This window comes from Carcharhinus amblyrhynchos, unplaced genomic scaffold, assembly GCF_965287045.1.
Source record: "Carcharhinus amblyrhynchos unplaced genomic scaffold, sCarAmb.v2.hapA chromosome_227, whole genome shotgun sequence".
Classification (NCBI taxonomy): domain Eukaryota; kingdom Metazoa; phylum Chordata; class Chondrichthyes; order Carcharhiniformes; family Carcharhinidae; genus Carcharhinus; species Carcharhinus amblyrhynchos.
The window spans coordinates 95,713-123,427 of record NW_027649967.1 but is presented as its reverse complement, the minus strand read 5'-3'; the positions used below and the strand labels follow the sequence as shown (position 1 = coordinate 123,427).

The 27,715-nt window shown below is 50.9% G+C and overlaps 1 long non-coding RNA gene across 1 annotated transcript; it reads right to left on the bottom strand.

Annotated features, from left to right (window-relative positions):
- Positions 1–662: 662 nt before the first annotated feature.
- On the bottom strand, positions 663–26,247 carry LOC145338903 (uncharacterized). Its single transcript, XR_013885925.1, has 3 exons — positions 26,132–26,247; positions 17,940–17,993; positions 663–738 (listed from the first exon to the last, which is right to left on the bottom strand). It is a non-coding gene; the product is annotated as an uncharacterized LOC145338903 (long non-coding RNA).
- Positions 26,248–27,715: the final 1,468 nt, after the last annotated feature.

Below are 27,715 nucleotides of genomic sequence, written 5' to 3'. Positions count from 1 at the left end.
GAATAAAGCTGCCTCTACACTGTCCCCATCAAACACTCCCAGGACAGGTACAGCACGTGATTAGATACAAAGTAAAGCTCCCTCTACACTGTCCCAAATCAAACACTCCCAGGAGAGGTACAGCACGGGGTTCGATACAGAGTAAAGCTCCCTCTCCACTGTCCCTGCATCAAACACGCCCAGGACAGGTGCAGCATGGGGTAAGATACAGTGTAAAGCTCCCTCTACCCTGTCCCCCCATCAAACACTCCCAGGACAGGTACAGCACAGAATTCGATACAGAGTAAAGCTCCCTCTATACTGTCCCCATCAAACACTCCCAGGACAGGTACAGCATGGGGTTAGATACAGAGTAAAGCTCCCTCTACACTGTCTCCCATCAAACACTCCCAGGACAGGTACAGCACTGGGTGAGATACAGAGTAAAGCTCCCTCTACACTGTCCCCCATCAAACACTCCCAGGACAGGTACAGCAGAGGGTTAGATACAGAGTAAAGCTCTGTCAAACTGTCCATATCAAACATTTGCAGGACAGCTGGAGATCGAAGTTGAACTGAGTGCACCCTTCCCTCTGCACTGTCCCTGTCAACACACTGAACCCTTGTAATTCACTCTGAGCATTGTAACATTCTACTTTGTGTCAATATTCAGAACTTTGTTACCTGATCTTGAATGTAGTTTTTAAACTCTTGTACTTTGTCCTGTCTTAGCTTCACGTTCCATAAAGTATTGCACATCTGTGAAAAAAAAATGTTTAGTGAAATGGCATTTAGATTCACAGGGAAAATAGAGATGGCAAAGCTTTCTGTTTGGCCCTCATCAATATTCCTCACAAGAATGTCACTGTGAGGGAAAACCAACAGTTTATATCTGTGATAACTCCTCTGATCTGCATGGGAATTACTGATAAACCTCTCTGTTGGCCTCATTGAATAGAGCTCTCTGGAGATTGGTAATGGATCTACCCAGTGGAGATTGTCTCCTGAGCCCTATATAAAGCAAGACCCTGAGAGGGTCTATTCACCTTCTCGTGCTGGTTGAGAGCTGTTCTGTTCACCACAGGCTTGTGGTTATTGTGCATTTTCATTCAGTGCATTAAAGCATGGTTCCATCACAGCCAGCTTATGGAGTTATGCTATTGGAAATGAGATAAAAGGAACTTTTTGGTAACTCTGTTATTCAGATCCTGTTAAGCCTATGTCATTCAGCTTTGGAGCTGTACGATGTGAGTATTGAGGACCAGCTGCAATATGATGAGACAATGAGGTGCTTCTTTTGAGGAAACAAAATAGAAGATACTCTGTAATAGATCACTCTGTTGACTACGTGTGCGGCTGCAACATTCAGCACTATAAAAAGTCTGACGTATCTGGAGATGATGTGGAGATGCCAGTGTTGGACTGGGGTAAACTCAGTACAAAGTCTCACAACACCAGGTTCAAGTCCAGAGTTCAAGAACTTTGAGTTCGGCAAAATGGTGGGAAATCATTATGATCTTAAACTTTCCGGGAATGCCGTGTCATATTCAACTTGCAACTGTCCAGTTCCTGTCGTAACTGACCCTTCGACTGAGGGGAACAGCTGCTCCCTCTCCACTCTGTCCATGTCCCCCAGAATCTTGTACACCTCGATCAAGTTGTTCCTCAGTCTTCTCTGTTCCAAAGGAACCAACATAAGCCTACGCAACTTCTCTTCATAACTTCAGTGTTCCATCCCAGGCAGTGTCCTGGTGAATCTCCTCTGCGCCTCCTCCAGTGCATTCATGTCCTTCCTACATTCATGTCCTTCCTAAAGCAGCCCTCTGTCACCACCCTCTGCCTCCTGCCGCTAAGCCAATTAGGAATCCACCTTGTTAGATCACCCTGTATCCCATATGTATCCCAAAACGGCACACAGTGCTCCAGCTGTGGCCTCACCAGAGTTCCATACAACTCCATCATGATCTCTCCGATTCTGTAATCGATACCCTGATTGATAAAGGCGAGTGTGCCGTATGCCTTTTTCACCATCCTATTAACCTGCCTTTCCGCCTTCAGAGATCTGTGGACAAACATGCCTCGATCCCTTTGTCCCACAGAACTTCCCAGTGTCAGACCTGTAATAGTATATTTCCTTATCAAATTACTCCTTCCAAAGTGCATCATCTCACACTTTTCATTCCATCTGCCACTTATCCACCCATTTGGCCACCTTGTCTCTATCTTCCTGCAACTGAGGACACTCAAACTCAGTGTTAACCACCCAGCCGATCTTTGTGTCATCAGCAAACTTACTGATCCTACTTCCCACATGGTAATCTATGTCATTTATATCAATGACGAACAGCAGAGGGTCCAATATGGATCGCTGTGATACGCCACTGGCCTCCAGTTACTAAAGCAGCCCTCTGTCACCACCCTCTGCCTCCTGCCGCTAAGCCAATTAGGAATCCACCTTGTCAGATCACCCTGTATCCCATGTGCATTCACCATCTTAATAAGCCTCCCATGTGGGACCTTGTCAAAGGCTTTGCTGAAATCCATGTAAACGACATCAACCGCACTCCCCTCTTCTACACACCTGGTCACCTTCTCAAAAAATTCAATCAAATTTGTTAGGCATGACCTCCCACTGACAAAACCATTCTGACAATCCCTGATCAAAACCTTGCCTCTCCAAATGGAGATAGATTCTCTCCTTCAGAATCTTCTCCAGTAGTTTCCCAACAGCTGACGTGAGACTCGCTGGTCTGTAGTTCCCTGGTTTATCTCTATAACTTTCTGAAATAGTGGGTCCACATTAGCTGTTCTCTAGTCCTCTGGCACCTCCCCACTGCAATCTCCTCCCTTGCCTGCCACAACAGCCTGGGACACATTTCATCCAGACCTGGAGATTGTCCACTTTAAGCCCCACCAATACCTTGTCACTCCCTGTGATAATTTTCTCTGAAGCCTCACAGTCTCTCTATCTGAGTTCCATAACTACCTCCTCATTCTCATGGCTGAAGATAGATGTGAAATATTTGTTCAACACCCTACCAATGTCCTCTGCCTCTACTCATAGATTTCTCCCTTGGTCCCTAATGAGGCCTACTCTTTCCCTAGTTATCCTCTTCCCATTGTTATAAATATCATATGATTTTCCCTATTTTTACCAGCCAGAGCTTCCTCACGTCCCCTCTTTTTTTCCAAATTGATTTCTTAAGCTCCATCCTGCACTTTCTGTACTCCACTAATGCCTCCGCAGACTTACTCCCGTTATACTTGTTAAAAACTTTTCTCTTTTCCTTCTCATTGTATCCTGGATGTCTCTGGTCATCCATGGTTCTCTGGGTTTATTACACCTTCCTGCTGGGCCTGCACACTCCCCATTTCATCTTTGAACATCCCCTACTGTTCTTCTGTTGACTTCCTCACAAGTAACTGGTTCTAGTCTACCTTGGCCAGATCCTACCTAATTTTGTTAAAATCTACTCTCCCCCAGTCTAAAACCTTTTCCTACAACTTGTACATTTCTCTGTCCATAACAAATTTGAATTGAAGCATGTTGTGATCACTATCACCAAAATGCTCCCTCATGAACACATTGACTATCTGTCCAGCTTCATCCCTCAGAATTAGGTCCAGCCCAGCTCCTTCCCTTGTTGGATCCTCTACGTACTGAGCTAAGAGGTTTTCTTGTGCTCCCTCTGGCCTGATTGCTTTTCGATGTTGGAGTGTATCTCTCTTCTGCTAACAGACTGAGTTTCCTTCCCTGGCCACACTAGTTTAAACTCTTCCCAACAACACTAGCAAACCCACCAGCAAAGATGTCAGTCCCACTCTGGTTTAGATGTAGACAGTCCCTCTTGTACAAGTCCCACTTTCCCCAAAATGGTCCCAGTGGTCTTGGAATCTAAAACCCTCCCTACTGCACCAACTCTTAAGCGAGGCATTCTTCTGTGCTATTCTCCTATTTCAGTACTCACTAACTCGTAGCACTGGGAGTACTCCAGATATTACAACCTGAGCGGTCTTGCTCCTTAGTCTATTGCCTAATTCCCTGAATCTTTGGTGCAAGACCTCACCCCTCTTTATACCTAGATCACTGGTGCCAACATATACCATTACTCTGCCTTATCACCACCCCCACACCCCCACCCCTTTCAGGGTGCCCTGCAGCCGTTCAGTGAGATCCAGGATACTGGCATTAGGGAGGCAAAACATCATCCTGGAGTCACTTTCACAACTACAGAAGTGCCTATTTAAATTTAAAGTTTGAAAGTTTATTTATTTGTGTCACAAGTAGGCTTACATTAACACTACAATGAAGTGACTGTGAAAATCTCCTAGTTGCCACATTCTGGTGCCTGTTCAGGTACACAGAGGGAGAGTTTAGCATGGCCAATCTACCCTAACCCACACGTCTTTCAGATTGTGGGAGTAAACCGGAGCACCCAGAGGAAACCCACGCAGACATGAGGAGAATGTGTAGACTCCACACAGACAGTGACCCAAGCCGGGAATCGAACATCGGGTCCCTGGTGCTGTGCTGCCAAATCTGTGCCTCTGACTATGGAGTCCCTTGTGACTATTGCTCTTCTGTGCTTCGAACCAGCACGGTGGCACAGTGGGTTAGCACTGCTGCCTCACAACTCCAGGGACCCGGGTTCGATTCCCGGCTCAGGTCACTGTCTGTGTGGAGTCTACACATTCTCCCCGTGTCTGCGTGGGTTTCCTCTGGGTGCTCAGGTTTCCTCCCACAGTCCAAAAGATGTGTAGGTTAGGGTGGATTGGCTATGCTAAATTGTCCCTTATTGTCCAAAGATGTGTAGGTTAGGGTGGATTGGCCGTGCTAAATTGTCCCTTAGTGTCCAAAGATGTGTAGGTTAGGGTGGATTGGCCATGCTAAATTGTCTCTTAGTGTCCAAAGATGTGTAGGTTAGGGTGGATTGGCAGTGCTAAATTGTCCCTTAGTGTCCAAAGATGTGCAGATTAGGGTGGATTGGCCATGCTAAATTGTCCCTTCGTGTCCAAAGATGTGTAGGTTAGGGTGGATTGGCCATGCTAAATTGTCCCTTAGTGTCCAAAGATGTGCAGGTTAGGGTGGATTGGCCGTGCTAAATTGTCCCTTAGTGTCCAAAGATGTGTAGGTTAGGGTGGATTGGCCATGCTAAATTGTCCCTTAGTGTCCAAAGATGTGCAGGTTAGGGTGGATTGGCCGTGCTAAATTGTCCCTTAGTGTCCAAAGATGTGTAGGTTAGGGTGGATTGGCCATGCTAAATTGTCCCTTAGTGTCCAAAGATGTGCAGGTTAGGGTGGATTGGCCGTGCTAAATTGTCCCTTAGTGTCCAAAGATGTGAAGGTTAGGGTGGATTGGCCGTGCTAAATTGTCCCTTAGTGTCCAAAGATGTGTAGGTTAGGGTGGATTGGCCGTGCTAAATTGTCCCTTAGTGTCCAAAGATGTGCAAGTTAGGGTGGATTGGCCATGCTGAATTCTTCCTCAGTGTAACCTGAACAGGAGTGTGGTGACTAGGGGATTTTCACAAGACTTGAAGCCGTGTGCTACAAGTACCCAGAATGAAGCATAGAAGATGACATTATCCTATGGGAAGCCTGGGTAGTTATCCCATGTGCTGCTCAAAGGCCTATCCAGGTGTATCAAAAATGAAGCTGCTGGTGAGAAGCCACGTCTGGTGGCCTGGAACTGATAGGGACATAGAGAAGATGGTAAAAACAGGTAGAATGTGCCAGAAATACCAGAAGGCAGCTTCCCTCCATCCTGGGAATAGCCAGGAATGCCATGGGTCAGGATACAGGTGGACTTTGCTCCATATTTTTGCTGTTAATGGATGCCTTCTATAAATAGATGGAGGTGCACTGGATGACATCCCCATCATCACAAAACACGGTAGTGAGACTACAGCAATCCTTTAGTACCCCCAGAATCCCAGAAGTTTTAATGATGAACAACAGAACCCCATTTACCAGTAGGGAATTTAAGACATTTACAGAAACAAATGGAATATGACTTGTTCACACAACTCCTGAACACCCATCATCGAAAGGATTAGCGAAATCAGCTGTCCAAGTTTTAAAAGGGGAATGAAAAAACAGACCAGGGAATCTGGCATGTTTACTCTTCAGTAGTTATATGCTACATATAACGATAGGTGTAGTCCCGGCCAAATTACTAATGGGCAGGCGTCTACGGACCAGGCTAAGCCATACAGTCCCCATCTGACCAGGTGGAACCTGAAGTAGCCTCCTCAGACTTGGAGGTGTGATAACCCGCACAATCTGCATGGGGAAATCACTGATTGACCTCCCACTGGGGCTCATTGAATATGAGCTCCCTGGGGTTTGATAATTAACCAATCAGGTGGAGTTTGTACACCAAACTCTGTATAAAGCAAGACTCTGAGAGGGTCCATTAACCTTATAGTCCCAGTTGGAACTTGTTGTGTTCATCACAGGCTTGTATTCTTAGTTATTTTCATTTTGTGTAATAAAAGCAATGGGTCCTCTTCACTGCTGCCTCCTGGAGTTATTATAATATTGTATTAGAAGAAAGTGCTGATTGGTTGACAGTGGTGTTGCAACGGAGGAGGCTCTGGTTGATGTTGACTGACAGTTAACTATGCAGCATTTTGGAACATAAATCAGTCAGTTTGACCTCTTGTGTTGCTGCTTACCCTATTTCAGCATGAATCTACCAGGGTGAGCGAATAGCTCGGGCCCTATTTAGAAACCCTCTGATGGATTTCACACTTCTCAACAAGGACTCAAGCAAGTGGAATCCATTTGACTGGATCCATTTCACAAATGGATCTGGAGGATAGAGCCTACTAAGATACGTAAAAAAGTTATTCTGTATGTGATTCTCTTCCACGGTCTTCTGCAAGCTAATTTGGAAATGAAATATACGTGTTTAATTCTTTCATTTCCAAATTCTATAAGATTGGTTTTATCATCAAACTTGTAAACAGTGACCGATTAATTTGCTTACCAAGTAGGTTTGATGTTGAAATAAGGTGCATCAACGGCAGTGGCATTATGGTATTGTTGTTGGACTACACAGCTCTGGGAACCAGGTTTGAATCCCACTGTGGCAGATTGTGGAATTTGACATTCAATAAAATTCTTGAACAAAGTCTAATGATAATTGCGAAAGCACCGTGGATTGTTTTAAAAACTCATCTGGTTGATGAATGTTCTGTGTCATCCGAAATGTGACTCCTGATCCAGGCCCTGTCAACTGTGCAAATTCCCCCTGACTAATTTCTGGAGCTTGGACCAAAAGTGGGAGAGTTACATCACAGACCAGTCTGGAAATAGCCTGACACTGTCCTACTCAGAAAATCATACCGTACAGATAACACCCCAGACAACACCATCACTGTTCCTGGGCATGTCCTGTACCAATGGATGGACAGACCCAGCAGAGGTGATGCAGCACACTGGTATACAATCAAGAGGGAATTGCCCTGGGAGTTCTCAACAATGACTCTGGATCCCCAGACGCCTCGAGGCTCCAGATGAAACATGGACAAAGAAACCTACAGCTGATCACTGTCCCCCTCAGCTGATGAATCTGTACCCCTAATGGGGTAATAATTGGTCAGATTGGATTTGTCCTGCTTTTTGTGTACAGAACATCCCTGGGAAATTTTCCACATTGTTGGGTAGATGCCAGTATTTGGAGCTGTACTGGAAGAGGTTGGCCAGGGGAGTGGCAAGTTCTGGGGACAAGGTTTCAGCACTATTGATGGGATATTGTCATGGCCCATTGCAGTTTACAGTGTTTTTCGCTGTTTCTTGACATCACGTAGAGTGAATCAGATGAGCTGAAGACTGACATCTGTGATGCTGGGGACTACTGGAGGCTGAGAGGCATCATCCACTTCTGGCGAAAGGTTGCTGTGAATGCTTCAGCCTTATGTTATATCCTCTGTCATTGAGGATGGGGATATTTGTAGATCCTCCTTCTCCAGTGAGCTGTTTAATTGTCCACCACCATTCATGACTGGATGTGGAGGGACTGTCGAGGTTAGATCTGATCTGTTGGTTGTGGGATCACTTAGCTCTGAATGCCGCTTACTATTTTGCCATTTGGAATACAAGTAGTCCTGTTTGGGAGCTTCACCAGGTTGACACCTCATGTTTAGCTATGCCTGCTGCTGCTCCTGGCACGCCCTCCTTCTCTCTCCATTGAACCAGGGTTGATCCCCTGGCTTGATGCTAATGGTTGAGTGGGGGATATGCCGGGCCATGAGGTTACAGATTGTGCTGGGGCACAGTTCCATTGCTCCTAATGGCCCACAGTGCCTCATGGATACCCAGTCTTGAGTTGCTAGATTGGTGCAAAGTCTGTCCCATTTAGCACGGAGATAGTGCCACACAACATGATGGAGGTTATTCTCAATGTGGAGATGGGACTTCTCTCCACAAGACTGTGCACTGATCACTATTTACTGACAATGCCATGGAAGATGCATCTGTGGCAGGCAGGTTGGTAGAGGATGTTATCAACTATGTTTTTCCCTCTTGTTGGTTCACTCACCACCTGCTGCAGACCCAGCCGAGCAACAATGTCCTTTAGGAGCTGACCAGATCAGTCTGTAGTGGTGCTCACAAGCCACTGTCAAGTCTGCACAGACTCTCCAAAAAAGCATCTTACTGAGGCCCAACTATCCACCCTATTCCTGTAACCGTGCGCACTTACCTGGCGAATACCCTTAACCTGCACATCTTTGGACACTAAGGGACAATTTAGCATAGCCAATCCACCCTAACCTACACATCTTTGGACACTAAGGGACAATTTAGCATAGCCAATCCCCCTAACGTGCAGGTCTTTGGAGTGGAAGGAAAGCCACACAGGCAGACGGAGAACATGCAAACTCCACACAGTCAATGAACGCCAGAATTGAAACTGAGTTCCTGGTGCTGTGAGACAGCAGTGCAAGCCACTGTGCTATCCCTGGAGTAAGAGTACTGATTCCTCAATTGAGGCGGGTGTTGGGTGGGTGTTGTACAGTACACAGTAATCAGCAGAAAATTTCTTTATCCAAGTTTGACCTAATGCCACGAGAGGGCATGGGGTCCAGAATGAGTGTTGACACTGCCTGGAAAAATGCCTCCAGACTGTGTCCCACGGTAGGGTAACAACTGCTGAAACTGGCTGACTGATGGGAAGGGACATACCCAGGATTCGTGATGGTGGTGTCTGGGACATTATCTGAAAGCTATAATTCTGTGAGTCTGAATACGTCAGGCTGTTGCTGGACAAGGATTTGAGACGAGTATCAGTCTGTGACAAGACTCAGATGTTTAAGAAAGAGTTTGCAGGGAAGTTATCAGTTCCAGCGCCAAGGTTGATTCTTTTCAATTGACTTTGGAGTGGTTGGGGAAAAATAGGGAATGACTGGAACTTTCAGAGAGCATGGGGCTGGGGTCACAAGGAGGCCAGACTGGTTACAGACAGAATTCCACTCCATTAAGGGGATGAGAGAACTAGAGAGCTTTTACAACAATGAACAAAGATTTTATAGTCATGATTAGAACATAAAATAAAACTTTTACTGTACTCAACATCCTCAGACATTGGGAATAAGATTAAAACACAGCTTCCCATAACATGATGCTACGTCGCTCAAGCACTAATACCATTGCAACAGCACAAGAGAAATATATTGGATTTCCATGTGAATTGTGAAGTCGCACAACAGATTTATGCATTTTTTCACTTAATCACATGACATATCTGTACAGTGACTGGTGTCTCTCAGTCCCCTCTCTCTCAGGGGGATATCTGTACACTGACTGGTGTCTCTCAGTCCCCTCTCTCTCTCAGGGAGATATCTGTACACTGACTGGTGTCTCTCAGTCCCCTCTCTCTCTCAGGGAGATATCTGTACACTGACTGGTGTCTCTCAGTCCCCTCTCTCTCTCTCTCAGGGAGATATCTGTACACTGACTGGTGTCTCTCAGTCCCCTCTCTCTCTCTCAGGGAGATATCTGTACACTGACTGGTGTCTCTCAGTCCCCTCTCTCTCAGGAAGATATCTGTACACTGACTGGTGTCTCTCAGTCCCCTCTCTCTCTCAGGGAGATATCTGTACACTGACTGGTGTCTCTCAGTCCCCTCTCTCTCTCTCTCAGGGAGATATCTGTACACTGACTGGTGTCTCTCAGTCCCCTCTCTCTCTCTCTCAGGGAGATATCTGTACACTGACTGGTGTCTCTCAGTCCCCTCTCTCTCTCTCTCTCTCTCTCAGGGAGATATCTGTACACTGACTGGTGTCTCTCAGTCCCCTCTCTCAGGGACATATCTGTACACTGACTGGTGTCTCTCAGTCCCCTCTCTCTCTCTCAGGGACATAGCGATACACTGACTGGTGTCTCTCAGTCCCCTCTCTCTCTGTCAGGGAGATATCTGTCCACTGACTGGTGTCTCTCAGTCCCCTCTCTCTCTGTCAGGGACATATCTGGACACTGACTGGTGTCTCTCAGTCCCCTCTCTCTCTCTCTCAGGGAGATATCTGTACACTGACTGGTGTCTCTCAGTCCCCCCTCTCTCTCTCTCAGGGAGATATCTGTACACTGACTGGTGTCTCTCAGTCCTCTCTCTCTCTCAGGGAGATATCTGTACACTGACTGGTGTCTCTCAGTCCTCTCTCTCTCTCAGGGAGATATCTGTACACTGACTGGTGTCTCTCAGTCCCCTCTCTCTCTCTCAGGGACATATCGATACACTGACTGGTGTCTCTCAGTCCCCTCTCTCTCTCTCAGGGACATATCGATACACTGACTGGTGTCTCTCAGTCCCCTCTCTCTCTGTCAGGGACATATCTAGACACTGACTGGGGTCTCTCAGTCCTCTCTCTCTCTCAGGGAGATATCTGTACACTGACTGGTGTCTCTCAGTCCCCTCTCTCTCAGGGAGATATCTGTACACTGACTGGTGTCTCTCAGTCCCCTCTCTCTGTCAGGGAGATATCTGTACGCTGACTGGTGTCTCTCAGTCCTCTCTCTCTCTCTCAGGGAGATATCTGTACACTGACTGGTGTCTCTCAGTCCCTTCTCTCTCAGGGAGATATCTGTACACTGACTGGTGTCTCTCAGTCCCCTCTCTCTCAGGGAGATATCTGTACACTGACTGGTGTCTCTCAGTCCCCTCTCTCAGGGAGATATCTGTACGCTGACTGGTGTCTCTCAGTCCCCTCTCTCTCAGGGAGATATCTGTACACTGACTGGTGTCTCTCAGTCCCCCCTCTCTCTCTCAGGGAGATATCTGTATACTGACTGCTGTCTCTCACTCCCCTCTCTCTGAGGGACATATCTGGTCACTGACTGGTGTCTCTCAGTCCCCTCTCTCACTCTCAGGGAGATATCTGTACACTGACTGCTGTCTCTCAGTCCCCTCTCTCTCAGGGAGATGTCAGAACACTGACTGGTGTCTCTCAGTCCTCTATCTGTCTGAGGGAGATATCTGTACACTGACTGGTGTCTCTCAGTCCCCTCTCTCTCTCTCAGGGAGATATCTGTACACTGACCGGTGTCTCTCAGTCCTCTCTCTCTCTCAGGGAGATATCTGTACACTGACTGCTGTATCTCACTCCCCTCTCTCTCAGGGAGGTATCTGTACACTGACTGGTGTCTCTCAGTCCCCTCTCTCTCTCTCAGGGATAAATATGTACACTGACTGGTGTCTCTCAGTCCCCTCTCTCTCAGGTAGAAATCTGAACACTGACTGGTGTCTCTCAGTCCTCTCTCTCTCTCAGGGAGATATCTGTACACTGACTGGTGTCTCTCAGTCCCCTCTCTCACTTAGGGAGATATCTGTACACTGACTGATGTCTCTCAGTCCCCCCTCTCTCTCTCAGGGAGATGTCAGAACACTGACTGGTGTCTCTCAGTCCCCTCTCTCTCAGGGACATATCTGTACACTTACCGGTGTCTCTCAGTCCCCTCTCTCTCTCTCAGGGAGATATCTGTACACTGACTGGTGTCTCTCAGTCCCCTCTCTCTCTCTCAGGGAGATTTCTGTACACTGACTGGTGTCTCTCAGTCCCCTCTCTCTCTCTCTCAGGGAGAAATCTGTACACTGACTGGTGTCTCTCAGTCCCCTCTCTCTCAGGGAGATATCTGTACACTGACTGGTGTCTCTCAGTCTCCTCTCTCTCTCTCTCTGGGAGATATCTGTACACTGACTGGTGTCTCTCAGTCCCCTCTCTCTCTCTCTCAGGGAGAAATCTGTACACTGACTGGTGTCTCTCAGTCCCCTCTCTCTCTCTCAGGGAGATATCTGTACACTGACTGGTGTCTGTCAGTCCCCTCTCTCTCTCAGGGTGGTATCTGTACACTGACTGGTGTCTCTCAGTCCCCTCTCTCTCTCTCTCAGGGAGATATCTGTACACTGACTGCTGTCTCTCACTCCCCTCTCTCTCAGGGAGATATCTGTACACTGACTGGTGTCTCTCAGTCCCCTCTGTCTCTTTCAGGGAGATATCTGTACACTGACTGCTGTCTCTCACTCCCCTCTCTCTCAGGGAGATATCTGTACACTGACTGGTGTCTCTCAGTCCCCTCTCTCTCAGGGGGATATCTGTACACTGACTGCTGTCTCTCAGTCCCCTCTCTCTCTCTCTCAGGGAGATGTCTGTACACTGACTGGTGTCTCTCATTCCCCTCTCTCTCTCTCGGGGAGATATCTGTACACTGACTGGTACATAAGAACATAAGAACATAAGAAATAGGAGCAGGAGTAGGCCATCTAGCCCTTCGAGCCTGCCCCGCCATTCAATAAGATCATGGCTGATCTGTCGTGGCTCAGTTCCACATTCCCGCCCTCTCCCCATAACCCTTAATCCCTTCTCCTATCAAAAACCCATCAACCCGCGTCTTAAAAATATTTAGCGAGGCAGCCTCCACCACTTCAACGGGCAGAGAATTCCAGAGATTCCCAACCTTTGAGTGAAGAAGTTCCTCCTCAACTCCGTTCTAAACTGCCCCCCCCTTTATCTTGAGGCTGTGCCCCCTAGTCCTACTGTCCTTTCTGAGCGGGAAGAGCCTCTCCACCTCTATCCTATCCATCCCATTCATCATCTTATACGTCTCAATGAGATCTCCCCTCATTCTTCTAAACTCTAACGAGTACAAGCCTAGTTTATTCAGCCTCTCTTCATAGCTCAACCCCCTCAACTCCGGTATCAGCCGAGTAAACCTCCTCTGCACTCCCTCCAAGGCCAAAATATCCTTGTGTAAGTACAGCGCCCAAAACTGCACACAGTACTCCAGCTGCGGCCTCACCAGTGCCCTATACAGCTGCAGCAAGACCTCCCTACTTTTATATTCAATCCCCCTCGCTATGAAGGCCAGCATCCCATTCGCCTTCCTGACCACCTGCTGCACCTGCAAGCTGGGTTTTTGCGACTCATGCACAAGGACCCCCAGGTCCCTCTGCACCGTAGCATGCTGCAGCTTTTCGCCCTTTAAATAGTAATCCCTTCTACTATTATTCCTGCCAAAGTGGATAACCTCACACTTGCCAACATTGTACTCCATCTGCCAGGTCCTCGCCCACTCGCTCAGCCTATCCAGATCCCTCTGCAGACTTTCCACACCCTCCGCACAATTTGCTTTTCCACTTTAATTTGTGTCATCAGCAAATTTCGACACCCTACACTCAGCCCCCTCCTCCAGATCATCTATATAAATGGTAAAAAGCTGAGGCCCCAGCACCGACCCCTGGGGCACTCCACTAGTCACCAACCGCCAATCCGAATAGCACCCATTGACCCCCACTCTCTGCCTCCTATTTGACAGCCAATCCCCTATCCAAGCTAACACCCTACCCCCAACTCCATGCCCCCTGACCTTCTATAACAACCTTTTGTGTGGCACCTTGTCAAACGCCTTTTGAAAATCGAGAAACACCACATCCACCGGTTCCCCTCCGTCCACCGCACTAGACACATCCTCATAGAATTCCAATAAATTCGTCAAACACGACTTCCCCTTAACGAATCCATGCTGCGCCTGTTCTATCAAACCATTCTTCTCTCGGTGCCTTGCTATTTCTTCTTTGATGACAGATTCAAGCATTTTTCCCACAACAGACGTTAAACTAACCGGCCTATAATTCCCTGCCTTTTGCCTGCTACCCTTTTTAAACAACGGCGTAACATTAGCCGTTTTCCAATCTTCCGGCACTTCCCTGGAATCCAGCGAATTTTGGTAAATAATCACTAAGGCATCCACTATCACCTCCGCCATTTCCTTCAGAACCCTGGGATGCATTCCATTCGGTCCTGGGGACTTGTCCACCATCAGTCCCGCTAGTCTATCAAGCACTACCTCTCTAGTGACAGTGATCGCATTCAGGCCCTCAACTCCTACCATCCTTCTATCTTTAATACCTGGCAAACCATTCGCATCCTCCTCTGTGAAGTCCGAGGCAAAAAATTTATTTAAAGCCTCAGCCATTTCCTCATCCCCTACCTCTAAATCCCCCCTCCCATCCTCTAAGGGTCCAACATTCACTCTCGCCAGCCTCCTCCTCTTTATATATTTATAAAAACTTTTACTGTCCTTCTTTATATTTAGTGCTAGCCTAGATTCATAGTCTATCTTTCCTTTATCAACTTCTTTGTCAATCTTTGTTGATATTTAAACCTCTCCCAATCCTCTTCTCGCCCACTACTTTTAGCCACTCTAAACGCACCAGCTTTTAATTTAATACTCTCCTTTATTTCCTTTGATAACCACAACTGATTATCGCTTCTCCTACGATCCTTTTTAACCATCGGAATAAATTTCCGCTGAGCACCAAGAAAGATCTCCTTAAAGATCCTCCACTGCTCCTCAGCAGACCTACCTTCCATCGCACTCCCCCAGTCCACATTCACCAATTCTTCTCTCATCCGACTGTACTACCCTCTGTTCAAACATAGGACGCGTGTCCGGGAACCCACTTTCTCCTCCTCCATCTGCATCAGAAACTCCACCATACAATGATCACTCTTCCCAAGAGGATCCTTCACCACAAGGTCCCTAATTCTACCCGCCTCATTACATAACACCAGATCCAAGATAGCTCGCTCCCTCGTCGGCTCCAACACACACTGTTCCAGGAAACTTTCCCAGCAGCATTCCAAGAACTCCTCCTCGAGCCCACCGCGTCCAACATGGGTCGACCAATCAATATGAAGATTGAAATCCCCCATAATTATCGCCGTCCCATTCCTGCACGCCGCACTTATTTGCACGTTAACAGCCCGCCCCACCTCCAGATCATTATTTGGGGGCCTATAGATGACAACCACCAGCGTCTTCCTCCCTTTGCTGTTCCTCATCTCCACCCACAACGATTCTACATTCTGCTCTTTGGCTCCGATATCATCCCTTGCTACCACCCTGATGCTATCCTTAATCAGCAGAGCTACGCCCCCCCCTTTTCCCTCCTGCCTATCCTTCCTAAACACTTGATACCCCTGGACATTCAGCTCCCAGTCCCTGTCACCTTGCAGCCATGTCTCTGTAATGGCCACCAGATCATATCCATTTGTGCTGATCTGCGCCACCAGCTCATCCACTTTATTCTGAATGCTTCGTGCATTCAGATAAAGTGCCTTCATCCCAGGACTGGTGTCTGTCAGTCCTCTCTCTCTCTCTCAGGGAGATATCTGTAAACTGACTGGTGTCTCTCAGTCCCCTCTCTCTCAGGGAGATATCTGTACACTGACTGGTGTCTCTCAGTCCCCTCTCTCTCTCAGGGAGATATCTGTACACTGACTGGTGTCTCTCAGTCCCCTCTCTCTCTCTCTCAGGGAGATATCTGTACACTGACTGGTGTCTCTCAGTCCCCCCTCTCTCTCTCTCAGGGAGATATCTGTACACTGACTGGTGTCTCTCAGTCCCCTCTTTCTCAGGGAGATATCTGTACACTGACTGGTGTCTCTCAGTGCCCTCTCTCTCTCAGGGAGATATCTGTACACTGACTGGTGTCTCTCAGTCCCCTCTCTCTCTCTCTCAGGGAGATATCTGTACACTGACTGGTGTCTCTCAGTCCCCCCTCTCTCTCTCTCAGGGAGATATCTGTACACTGACTGGTGTCTCTCAGTCCCCTCTCTCTCTCTCAGGGAGATATCTGTACACTGACTGGTGTCTCTCAGTCCCCCCATCTCTCTCTCTCTCAGGGAGATAACTGTACACTGACTGGTGTCTCTCAGTCCACTCTCTCTCTCTCAGGGAGATATCTGTACACTGACTGGTGTCTCTCAGTCCCCTCTCTCTCTCAGGGAGATATCTGTACACTGGCTGGTGTCTCCCAGTCCCCTCTCTCTCTCAAGGAGATATCTGTACACTGACAGGTGTCACTCAGTCCCCTCTCTCTCTCTCAGGGAGATATCTGTACACTGAATGGTGTCTCTCAGTCCCCTCTCTCTCAGGGAGATATCTGTACACTGACTGGTGTCTCTCAGTCCTCTCTCTCTCTCTCAGGGAGATATCTGTACACTGACTGGTGTCTCTCAGTCCTCTCTCTCTCTCTCAGGGAGATATCTGTACACTGACTGGTGTCTCTCAGTCCCCTCTCTCTCTCAGGGAGATATCTGTACACTGACTGGTGTCTCTCAGTCCCTCTCTCTCTCTCAGGGAGATATCTGTACACTGACTGGTGTCTCTCAGTCCTCTCTCTCTCTCTCGGGGAGATATCTGTACACTGACTGGTGTCTCTCAGTCCCCTCTCTCTCAGGGAGATATCTGTACACTGACTGGTGTCTCTCAGTCCCCTCTCTCTCAGGGAGATATCTGTACACTGACTGGTGCTTCTCAGTCCCCTCTCTCTCAGGGAGATATCTGTACACTGACTGGTGTCTCTCAGTCCCCTCTCTCTCTCTCAGGGAGATATCTGTACACTGACTGGTGTCTCTCAGTCCCCTCTCTCTCAGGGAGATATCTGTACACTGACTGGTGTCTCTCAGTCCTCTCTCTCTCTCTCAGGGAGATATCTGTACACTGACTGGTGTCTCTCAGTCCCCTCTCTCTCAGGGAGATATCTGTACACTGACTGGTGTCTCTCAGTCCCCTCTCTCTCTCTCAGGGAGATATCTGTACACTGACTGGTGTCTCTCAGTCCTCCCTCTCTCTCTCTCAGGGAGATATCTGTACACTGACTGGTGTCTCTCAGTCCCCTCTCTCTCTCTCTCAGGGAGATATCTGTACACTGACTGGTGTCTCTCAGTCCCCTCTCTCTCTCTCAGGGAGATTTCTGTACACTGACTGGTGTCTCTCAGTCCCCTCTCTCTCTCTCTCAGGGAGATATCTGTACACTGACTGGTGTCTCTCAGTCCCCTCTCTCTCTCTCAGGGAGATTTCTGTACACTGACTGGTGTCTCTCAGTCCCCTCTCTCTCTCTCTCTCAGGGAGACATCTGAACACTGACTGTTGTCTCTCAGTCCCCTCTCTCTCAGGGAGATATCTGTACACTGACTGGTGTCTCTCAGTCCCCTCTCTCTTTCTCTCAGGGAGATATCTGTACACTGACTGGTGTCTCTCAGTCCCCTCTCTCTCAGGGAGATATCTGTACACTGACTGGTGTCTCTCAGTCCTCTCTCTCTCTCTCAGGGAGATATCTGTACACTGACTGGTGTCTCTCAGTCCCCTCTCTCTCTCTCATGGAGATATCTGTACACTGACTGGTGTCTCTCAGTCCTCTCTCTCTCTCTCAGGGAGATATCTGTACACTGACTGGTGTCTCTCAGTCCCCTCTCTCTCTCTCATGGAGATATCTGTACACTGACTGGTGTCTCTCAGCACCCCTCTCTCTCTCAGGGAGATATCTGTACACTGACTGGTGTCTCTCAGTCCCCTCTCTCTCTCTCTCAGGGAGATATCTGTACACTGACAGGTGTCTCTCAGTCCCTGCAGTTTGTGCTGTGTTGATTTTTCTGCGATGAACACTGCCCATGACTCACCTGCAGTGGTGTTTCAATCTGCACTGAGTATTTCTCAATGGATTCGGAGAGAAGCTGTCGGCAAAAAGATTAACAAATCAGACTGAGCAGAAAATCGCAAGTTTCAATGAAACATCACAGCAGTGCAAAAGGATTGAAAGATTTCCATGGAACTATCTCATCAGAAGCAGTGTCTCTGCCCTCTCACTGTGACCCAGTGTCTCTCTCCCCTCTCACTGTGACCCAGTGTCTCTCTCCCCTCTCACTGTGACCCAGTGTCTCTCTCCCCTCTCACTGTGACCCAGTGTCTCTCTCCCCTCACACTGTGACCCAGTGTCTCTCTCCCCTCTCACTGTGACCCAGTGTCTCTCTCCCCTCTCACTGTGACCCAGTGTCTCTGCCCTCTCACTGTGACCCAGTGTCTCTCTCCCCTCTCACTGTGACCCAGTGTCTCTCCCCTCTCACTGTGACCCAGTGTCTCTCTCCCCTCTCACTATGACCCAGTGTCTCTCTCCCCTCTCACTATGACCCAGTGTCTCTCCCCTCTCACTGTGACCCAGTGTCTCTCTCCCCTCTCACTGTGACCCAGTGTCTCTCTCCCCTCTCACTGTGACCCAGTGTCTCTCTCCCCTCTCACTGTGACCCAGTGTCTCTCTCCCCTCTCACTGTGACCCAGTGTCTCTCTCTCCTCTCACTGTGACCCAGTGTCTCTCCCCCCTCTCACTGTGACCCAGTGTCTCTCTCCCCTCTCACTGTGACCCAGTGTCTCTCCCCCCTCTCACTGTGACCCAGTGTCTCTGCCCTCTCACTGTGACCCAGTGTCTCTCTCCTCTCACTGTGACCCAGTGTCTCTCTCCTCTCACTGTGACCCAGTGTCTCTCTCGTCTCTCACTGTAACCCAGTGTCTCTCTCCCCCTCTCACTGTGACCCAGTGTCTCTCCCCTCTCACTGTGACCCAGTGTCTCTCCCCTCTCACTGTGACCCACTGTCTCTCTCCTCTCACTGTGACCCAGTGTCTCTCATGTCTCTCACTGTGACCCAGTGTCTCTCCCCTCTCACTGTGACCCACTGTCTCTCTCCTCTCACTGTGACCCAGTGTCTCTCTCCCCTCTCACTGTGACCCAGTGTCTCTCTCCCCTCTCACTGTGACCCAGTGTCTCTCTCCCCTCTCACTGTGACCCAGTGTCTCTCTCCCCTCTCACTGTGACCCAGTGTCTCTCTCTCCTCTCAGTGTGTCCCAGTGTCTCTGCCATCTCACTGTGACCCAGTGTCTCTCCCCCCTCTCACTGTGACCCAGTGTCTCTGCCCTCTCACTGTGACCCAGTGTCTCTCTCCTCTCACTGTGACCCAGTGTCTCTCCCCTCTCACTGTGACCCAGTGTCTCTCCCCCCTCTCACTGTGACCCAGTGTCTCTCTCCCCTCTCACTGTGACCCAGTGTCTCTCCCCCCTCTCACTGTGACCCAGTGTCTCTCTCTCCTCTCACTGTGACCCAGTGTCTCTCTCCCCTCTCACTGTGACCCAGTGTCTCTCCCCCCTCTCACTGTGACCCAGTGTCTCTCTCTCCTCTCACTGTGACCCAGTGTCTCTCTCCCCTCTCACTGTGACCCAGTGTCTCTCTCCCCTCTCACTGTGACCCAGTGTCTCTCTCCACTCTCACTGTGACCCAGTGTCTCTCCCCCATCTCACTGTGACCCAGTGTCTCTCCCCTCTCACTGTGACCCAGTGTCTCTCCCCTCTCACTGTGACCCAGTGACTCTCTCCCCTCTCACTGTGACCCAGTCTCTCTCTCCCCTCTCACTGTGACCCAGTGTCTCTCTCTATCACTGTGACCCAGTGTCTCTCTCGTCTCTAACTGTGACCCAGTGTCTCTCTCCCCTCTCACTGTGACCCAGTGTCTCTCTCCCCTCTCACTGTGACCCAGTGTCTCTCTCCCCTCTCACTGTGACCCAGTGTCTCTCTCCCGTCTCACTGTGACCCAGTGTCTCTCTCCCCCCTCTCACTGTGACCCAGTGTCTCTCCCCTCTCACTGTGACCCAGTGTCTCTCTCCCCTCTCACTGTGACCCAGTGTCTCTCTCTCCCCTCTCACTGTGACCCAGTGTCTCTCTCCCCTCCCACTGTGACCCAGTGTCTCTCACCCCTCTCACTGTGACCCAGTGTCTCTCTCCCGTCTAACTGTGACCCAGTGTCTCTCTCCCCTCCTACTGTGACCCAGTGTCTCTCTCCCTTCTCACTGTGACCCAGTGTCTCTCTCCCCTCTCACTGTGACCCAGTGTCTCTCCCCTCCACTGTGACCCAGTGTTTCTCTCCCCTCTCACTGTGACCCAGTGTCTCTCTCGTCTCTCACTGTGACCCAGTGTCTCTCTCCCATCTCACTGTGACCCAGTGTCTCTCCCCACTCTCACTGTGTCCCAGTGTCTCTCTCCCCCCTCTCACTGTGACCCAGTGTCTCTCTCCTTCTCACTGTGACCCAGTGTCTCTCTCCCACCTCTCACTGTGACCCAGTGTCCCTCTCCCCTCTCACTGTGACCCAGTGTCTCTCTCGCCTCTCACTGTGACCCAGTGTCTCTCTCCCCTCTCACTGTGACCCAGTGTCTCTCTCCCCTCTCACTGTGACCCAGTGTCTCTCTCCCCTCTCACTGTGACCCAGTGTCTCTCCCCCCTCTCACTGTGACCCAGTGTCTCTCCCCCCTCTCACTGTGACCCAGTGTCTCTCTCCCCTCTCACTGTGACCCAGTGTCTCTCTCCCCTCTCACTGTGACCCAGTGTCTCTCTCCCCTCTCACTGTGACCCAGTGTCTCTCTCCCCTCTCACTGTGACCCAGTGTCTCTCTCCCCTCTCACTGTGACCCAGTGTCTCTCCCCTCCACTGTGACCCAGTGTTTCTCTCCCCTCTCACTGTGACCCAGTGTCTCTCTCCCCTCTCACTGTGACCCAGTGTCTCTCCCCCCTCTCACTGTGTCCCAGTGTCTCTCTCCCCCCTCTCACTGTGACCCAGTGTCTCTCTCCTTCTCACTGTGACCCAGTGTCTCTACCCTCTCACTGTGACCCAGTGTCTCTCTCCCCTCTCACTGTGACCCAGTGTCTCTCTCCCCTCTCACTGTGACCCAGTGTCTCTCTCCCCTCTCACTGTGACCCAGTGTCTCTCTCCCCTCTCACTGTGACCCAGTGTCTCTCCCCTCCACTGTGACCCAGTGTTTCTCTCCCCTCTCACTGTGACCCAGTGTCTCTCTCCCCTCTCACTGTGACCCAGTGTCTCTCCCCCCTCTCACTGTGTCCCAGTGTCTCTCTCCCCCCTCTCACTGTGACCCAGTGTCTCTCTCCTCTCACTGTGACCCAGTCTCTCTACCCTCTCACTGTGACCCAGTGTCTCTCCCCTCTCACTGTGACCCAGTGTCTCTCTCCCCTCTCACTGTGACCCAGTGTCTCTCCCCTCTCACTGTGACCCAGTGTCTCTCTCCCCTCTCACTGTGACCCAGTGTCTCTGTCCCCTCTCACTGTGACCCAGTGTCTCTCTCCCGTCTAACTGTGGCCCAGTGTCTCTCTCCCCTCCTACTGTGACCCAGTGTCTCTCTCCCTTCTCACTGTGACCCAGTGTCTCTCTCCCCTCTCACTGTGACCCAGTATCTCTCCCCTCCACTGTGACCCAGTGTTTCTCTCCCCTCACACTGTGACCCAGTGTCTCTCTCCCCTCTCACTGTGACCCAGTGTCTCTCTCCCATCTCACTGTGACCCAGTGTCTCTCCCCACTCTCACTGTGTCCCAGTGTCTCTCTCCCCCCTCTCACTGTGACCCAGTGTCTCTCTCCTTCTCACTGTGACCCAGTGTCTCTCTCCCCCCTCTCACTGTGACCCAGTGTCCCTCTCCCCTCTCACTGTGACCCAGTGTCTCTCTCGCCTCTCACTGTGACCCAGTGTCTCTCTCCCCTCTCACTGTGACCCAGTATCTCTCTCCCCTCTCACTGTGACCCAGTGTCTCTCTCCCATCTCACTGTGACCCAGTGTCTCTCCCCACTCTCACTGTGTCCCAGTGTCTCTCTCCCCCCTCTCACTGTGACCCAGTGTCTCTCTCCTTCTCACTGTGACCCAGTGTCTCTCTCCCCCCTCTCACTGTGACCCAGTGTCCCTCTCCCCTCTCACTGTGACCCAGTGTCTCTCTCGCCTCTCACTGTGACCCAGTGTCTCTCTCCCCCCTCTCACTGTGACCCAGTGTCCCTCTCCCCTCTCACTGTGACCCAGTGTCTCTCTCGCCTCTCACTGTGACCCAGTGTCTCTCTCCCCTCTCACTGTGACCCAGTGTCTCTCTCCCCTCTCACTGTGACCCAGTGTCTCTCTCCCATCTCACTGTGACCCAGTGTCTCTCCCCACTCTCACTGTGTCCTAGTGTCTCTCTCCCCCCTCTCACTGTGACCCAGTGTCTCTCTCCTTCTCACTGTGACCCAGTGTCTCTCTCCCCCCTCTCACTGTGACCCAGTGTCCCTCTCCCCTCTCACTGTGACCCAGTGTCTCTCTCGCCTCTCACTGTGACCCAGTGTCTCTCTCCCCTCTCACTGTGACCCAGTGTCTCTCTCCCCTCTCACTGTGACCCAGTGTCTCTCTCCCCTCTCACTGTGACTCAGTTCTCTCCCCTCTCACTGTGACCCAGTGTCTCTCCCCTCTCACTGTGACCCAGTGTCACTCTCTCCTCTCACTGTGACCCAGTGACTCTCTCCCCTCTCACTGTGACCCAGTGTCTCTCTCCCCTCTCACTGTGACCCAGTGTGTCTCCCCCCTCTCACTGTGACCCAGTGTCTCTCTCCTCTCACTGTGACCCAGTGTCTCTCTCCTCTCACTGTGACCCAGTGTCTCTCTCTCCTCTCACTGTGACCCAGTGTCTTTCTCTCTCCTCTCACTGTAACCCAGTGTCTCTCTCCTCTCACTGTGACCCAGTGTCTCTCTCGTCTCTCACTGTGACCCAGTGTCTCTCTCCCCCTCTCACTGTGACCCAGTGTCTCTCTCCCCTCTCACTGTGACCCAGTGTCTCTCTCCTCTCACTGTGACCCAGTATCTCTCTCCCCTCTCACTGTGACCCAGTGTCTCTCTCGCCCCTCTCACTGTGACCCAGTGTCCCTCTCCCCTCTCACTGTGACCCAGTGTCTCTCTCGCCTCTCACTGTGACCCAGTGTCTCTCTCCCCTCTCACTGTGACCCAGTGTCTCTCTCCCCTCTCACTGTGACCCAGTGTCTCTCTCCCCTCTCACTGTGACCCAGTGTCTCTCTCCCCTCTCACTGTGACCCAGTGTCTCTCTCCCCTCTCACTGTGACCCAGTGTCTCTCCCCCCTCTCACTGTGACCCAGTGTCTCTCCCCCCTCTCACTGTGACCCAGTGTCTCTCTCCCCTCTCACTGTGACCCAGTGTCTCTCTCCCCTCTCACTGTGACCCAGTGTCTCTCTCCCCTCTCACTGTGACCCAGTGTCTCTCCCCTCTCACTGTGACCCAGTGTCTCTCTCCCCTCTCACTGTGACCCAGTGTCTCTCTCCCCTCTCACTGTGACCCAGTGTCTCTCCTCTCTCACTGTGACCCAGTGTCTATCTCCCCTCTCACTGTGACCCAGTGTCTCTCTCCCCCCTCACTGTGACCCAGTGTCTCTGTCCCCTCTGACTGTGACCCAGTATCTCTCCCCTCTCACTGTGACCCAGTGTCTCTCTCCCCTCTCACTGTGACCCAGTGTCTCTCTCCCCTCTCACTGTGACCCAGTGTCTCTCCCCTCTCACTGTGACCCAGTGTCACTCTCTCCTCTCACTGTGACCCAGTGACTCTCTCCCCTCTCACTGTGACCCAGTGTCTCTCTCCCCTCTCAATGTGACCCAGTGTCTCTCTCCCCTCTCACTGTGACCCAGTGTGTCTCCCCCCTCTCACTGTGACCCAGTGTCTCTCTCCTCTCACTGTGACCCAGTCTCTCTACCCTCTCACTGTGACCCAGTGTCTCTCCCCTCTCACTGTGACCCAGTGTCTCTCTCCCCTCTCACTGTGACCCAGTGTCTCTCTCCCCTCTCACTGTGACCCAGTGTCTCTCCCCCCTCTCACTGTGACCCAGTGTCTCTCCCCCCTCTCACTGTGACCCAGTGTCTCTCTCCCCTCTCACTGTGACTCAGTGTCTCTCTCCCCTCTCACTGTGACCCAGTGTCTCTCTCCCCTCTCACTGTGACCCAGTGTCTCTCTCCCCTCTCACTGTGACCCAGTGTCTCTCCCCTCTCACTGTGACCCAGTGTCTCTCTCCCCTCTCACTGTGACCCAGTGTCTCTCTCCCCTCTCACTGTGACCCAGTGTCTCTCCTCTCTCACTGTGACCCAGTGTCTATCTCCCCTCTCACTGTGACCCAGTGTCTCTCTCCCCCCTCACTGTGACCCAGTGTCTCTGTCCCCTCTGACTGTGACCCAGTATCTCTCCCCTCTCACTGTGACCCAGTGTCTCTCTCTCCTCTCACTGTGACCCAGTGTCTCTCTCTCCTCTCACTGTGACCCAGTGTCTCTCTCCCCTCTGACTGTGACCCAGTGTCTCTCTCCCCTCTCACTGTGACCCAGTGTCTCTCTCCCCTCTCACTGTGACCCAGTGTCTCTCTCCCCTCTCACTGTGACCCAGTGTCTCTCTCCCCTCTCACTGTGACCCAGTGTCTCTCTCCCCTCTCACTGTGACCCAGTGTCTCTCTCCCCTCTCACTGTGACCCAGTGTCTCACTCCCCTCTCACTGTGACCCAGTGTCTCTCTCCCCTCTCACTGTGACCCAGTGTCTCTCTCCCCTCTCACTGTGTCCCAGTGTCTCTCCCCTCTCACTGTGACCCAGTGTCTCTCTCTCCTCTCACTGTGACCCAGTGTCTCTCTCCCCTCTGACTGTGACCCAGTGTCTCTCTCCCCTCTCACTGTGACCCAGTGTCTCTCTCCCCTCTCACTGTGACCCAGTGTCTCTCTCCCCTCTCACTGTGACCCAGTGTCTCTCTCCCCTCTCACTGTGACCCAGTGTCTCTCTCCCCTCTCACTGTGACCCAGTGTCTCTCTCCCCTCTCACTGTGACCCAGTGTCTCACTCCCCTCTCACTGTGACCCAGTGTCTCTCTCCCCTCTCACTGTGACCCAGTGTCTCTCTCCCCTCTCACTGTGACCCAGTGTCTCTCTCCCCTCTCACTGTGACCCAGTGTCTCTCCCCTCTCACTGTGACCCAGTGTCTCTCTCCCCTCTCACTGTGACCCAGTGTCTCTCCCCTCTCACTGTGACCCAGTGTCTCTCTAGTCCTGTCTTGTCCATGTGATACCAGTACTAAAGTATACAGTTCAGATACTAACCATCTCCTCCCTTAATATTCAACGGTATTCCCAGTGCTAATCCCCCCACCCCCCAACAACCCCAGCATCAGCATCCTGGGGGAGGGTTCCCATTGCCCAGAAACTGAACGGGGTCCCAGCCATATCAATACTGTGTCTCCCAGAGCAGGTCAGAGGCTGGGAATTCTGTGGAGAGTAACTCACCTCCTGATGCCCCCCCACCGGAGCCGTTCCGAAAGCCTGTCCCATCGTCCAGGATAAAGGAGCCCCCACTCCCCCCTCCCTGCTCGATCGACACACTAACCACAAACACCCACTCCCTCCACCGTACCGTCTACAAGATGCCCCACAGCGACTCGCCAAGGCTCCTTCCACAGCCCCTTCCAAACCCACCACCTCTACCCACCCAGAATGACATGGGGGGGGGCGTGCAGCAGACACTTGGGGAACACCCACTGCCTGTACGTTCCCGCTCCAAGGCCCCCCCAACACACCATCCCGACTCTGAAACATATGTGCCGTTCCCCAGCTATCACTGGGGTCAGAATCCTCAACGTCCCTCCCTAACAGCACTGTGGGTGGACCTACATGACTGCAAGAAGCTGTTTCATTCACCAGCACCTTAAGGGGCAATTAGGGATGGACAATAATTCTGGACCAGCCTGGAATGTGAAGGCAAGATGAGATAACTAAAAAGAAAGCCCATAATCACTGGTCAGATACAGGAGCACACGGGAGCAACAAAAGAAGTGTGAGCTTAGTGTCAATATTGGCACTGATACACGGAAATGGAACGCAAGTGCTGAATCCAGTATCCCAAAGCAAAGGCAAATGAACAGCAAAGGAATATTCAGAGACAGAGAGACAGACACAAACTCTCAAACTCACAAAGATAAACACACAGGAAACTAAAGAAATACCATTAGCCGATTGAACAACTGACTACAGGTCAGGACCGATCCGGACATGTCCCTCCGTCCACACATTGGCAGAGAATCCAAGATACAACGAAAGTAATCCACCAGGTAATGTTTGAATCGTGGTGTCATTTCTGAAAGGGAGCAAAGGGAAATTCAGATACATTGACCTTTCCCCCACTCTGGGATCGAGTGTCACAGTGCGTTAGATACACTGTCCTTTCCCCCTCTCTGGGACCGGGTGTCACAGTGCGTTAGATACACTGTCCTTTCCCCCTCTCTGGGACCGGGTGTCACAGTGCGTTAGATACACTGTCCTTTCCCCCACTCTGGGACCGGGTGTCACAGTGCGTTAGATACACTGTCCTTTCCCCCTCTCTGGGACCGGGTATCACAGTGCGTTAGATACACTGTCCTTTCCCCCACTCTGGGACCGGGTGTCACAGTGCGTTAGATACACTGTCCTTTCCCCCTCTCTGGGACCGGGTGTCACAGTGCGTTAGATACACTGTCCTTTCCCCCACTCTGGGACCGGGTGTCACAGTGCGTTAGATACACTGTCCTTTCCCCCTCTCTGGGACCGGGTGTCACAGTGCGTTAGATACACTGTCCTTTCCCCCTCTCTGGGACCGGGTGTCACAGTGCGTTAGATACACTGTCCTTTCCCCCTCTCTGGGACCGGGTGTCACAGTGCGTTAGATACACTGTCCTTTCCCTCTCTGGGACCGGGTGTCACAGTGCGTTAGATACACTGTCCTTTCCCCCTCTCTGGGACCGGGTGTCACAGTGCGTTAGATACACTGTCCTTTCCCCCTCTCTGGGACCGGGTGTCACAGTGCGTTAGATACACTGTCCTTTCCCCCTCTCTGGGACCGGGTGTCACAGTGCGTTAGATACACTGTCCTTTCCCTCTCTGGGACCGGGTGTCACAGTGCGTTAGATACACTGTCCTTTCCCCTCTGGGACCGGGTGTAAGAACATAAGAAATAGGAGCAGGAGTAGGCCATCTGGCCCTTCGAGCCTGCCCCGCTATTCAATAAGATCATGGCTGATCTGTTGTGGCTCAGTTCCACTTTCCCGCCCTCTCCCCATAACCCTTAATCCCCTCTCTTATCAAAAACCCATCAACCCGCTTCTTAAAAATATTTAGCGAGGCAGCCTCCACCACTTCAACGGGCAGAGAATTCCAGAGATTCACCACCCTTTGAGTGAAGAAGTTCCTCCTCAACTCCGTTCTAAACTGCCCCCCCTTTATCTTGAGGCTGTGCCCCCTAGTCCTACTGTCTTTTTTGAGCGGGAAGAGTCTCTCCACCTCTATCCTATCCATCCCATTCATCATCTTATATGTCTCAATGAGATCTCCTCTCATTCTTCTAAACTCTAACGAGTACAAGCGTAGTTTATTCAGCCTCTCCTCATAGCTCAATCCCCTCAACTCCGGTATCAGCCTAGTAAACCTCCTCTGCACTCCCTCCAGGGCCAAAATATCCTTGCGCAGGTGCGGCACCCAAAACTGCACACAGTACTCCAGCTGCGGCCTCACCAATGCCCTATACAGCTGCAGCAAGACCTCCCTACTTTTATATT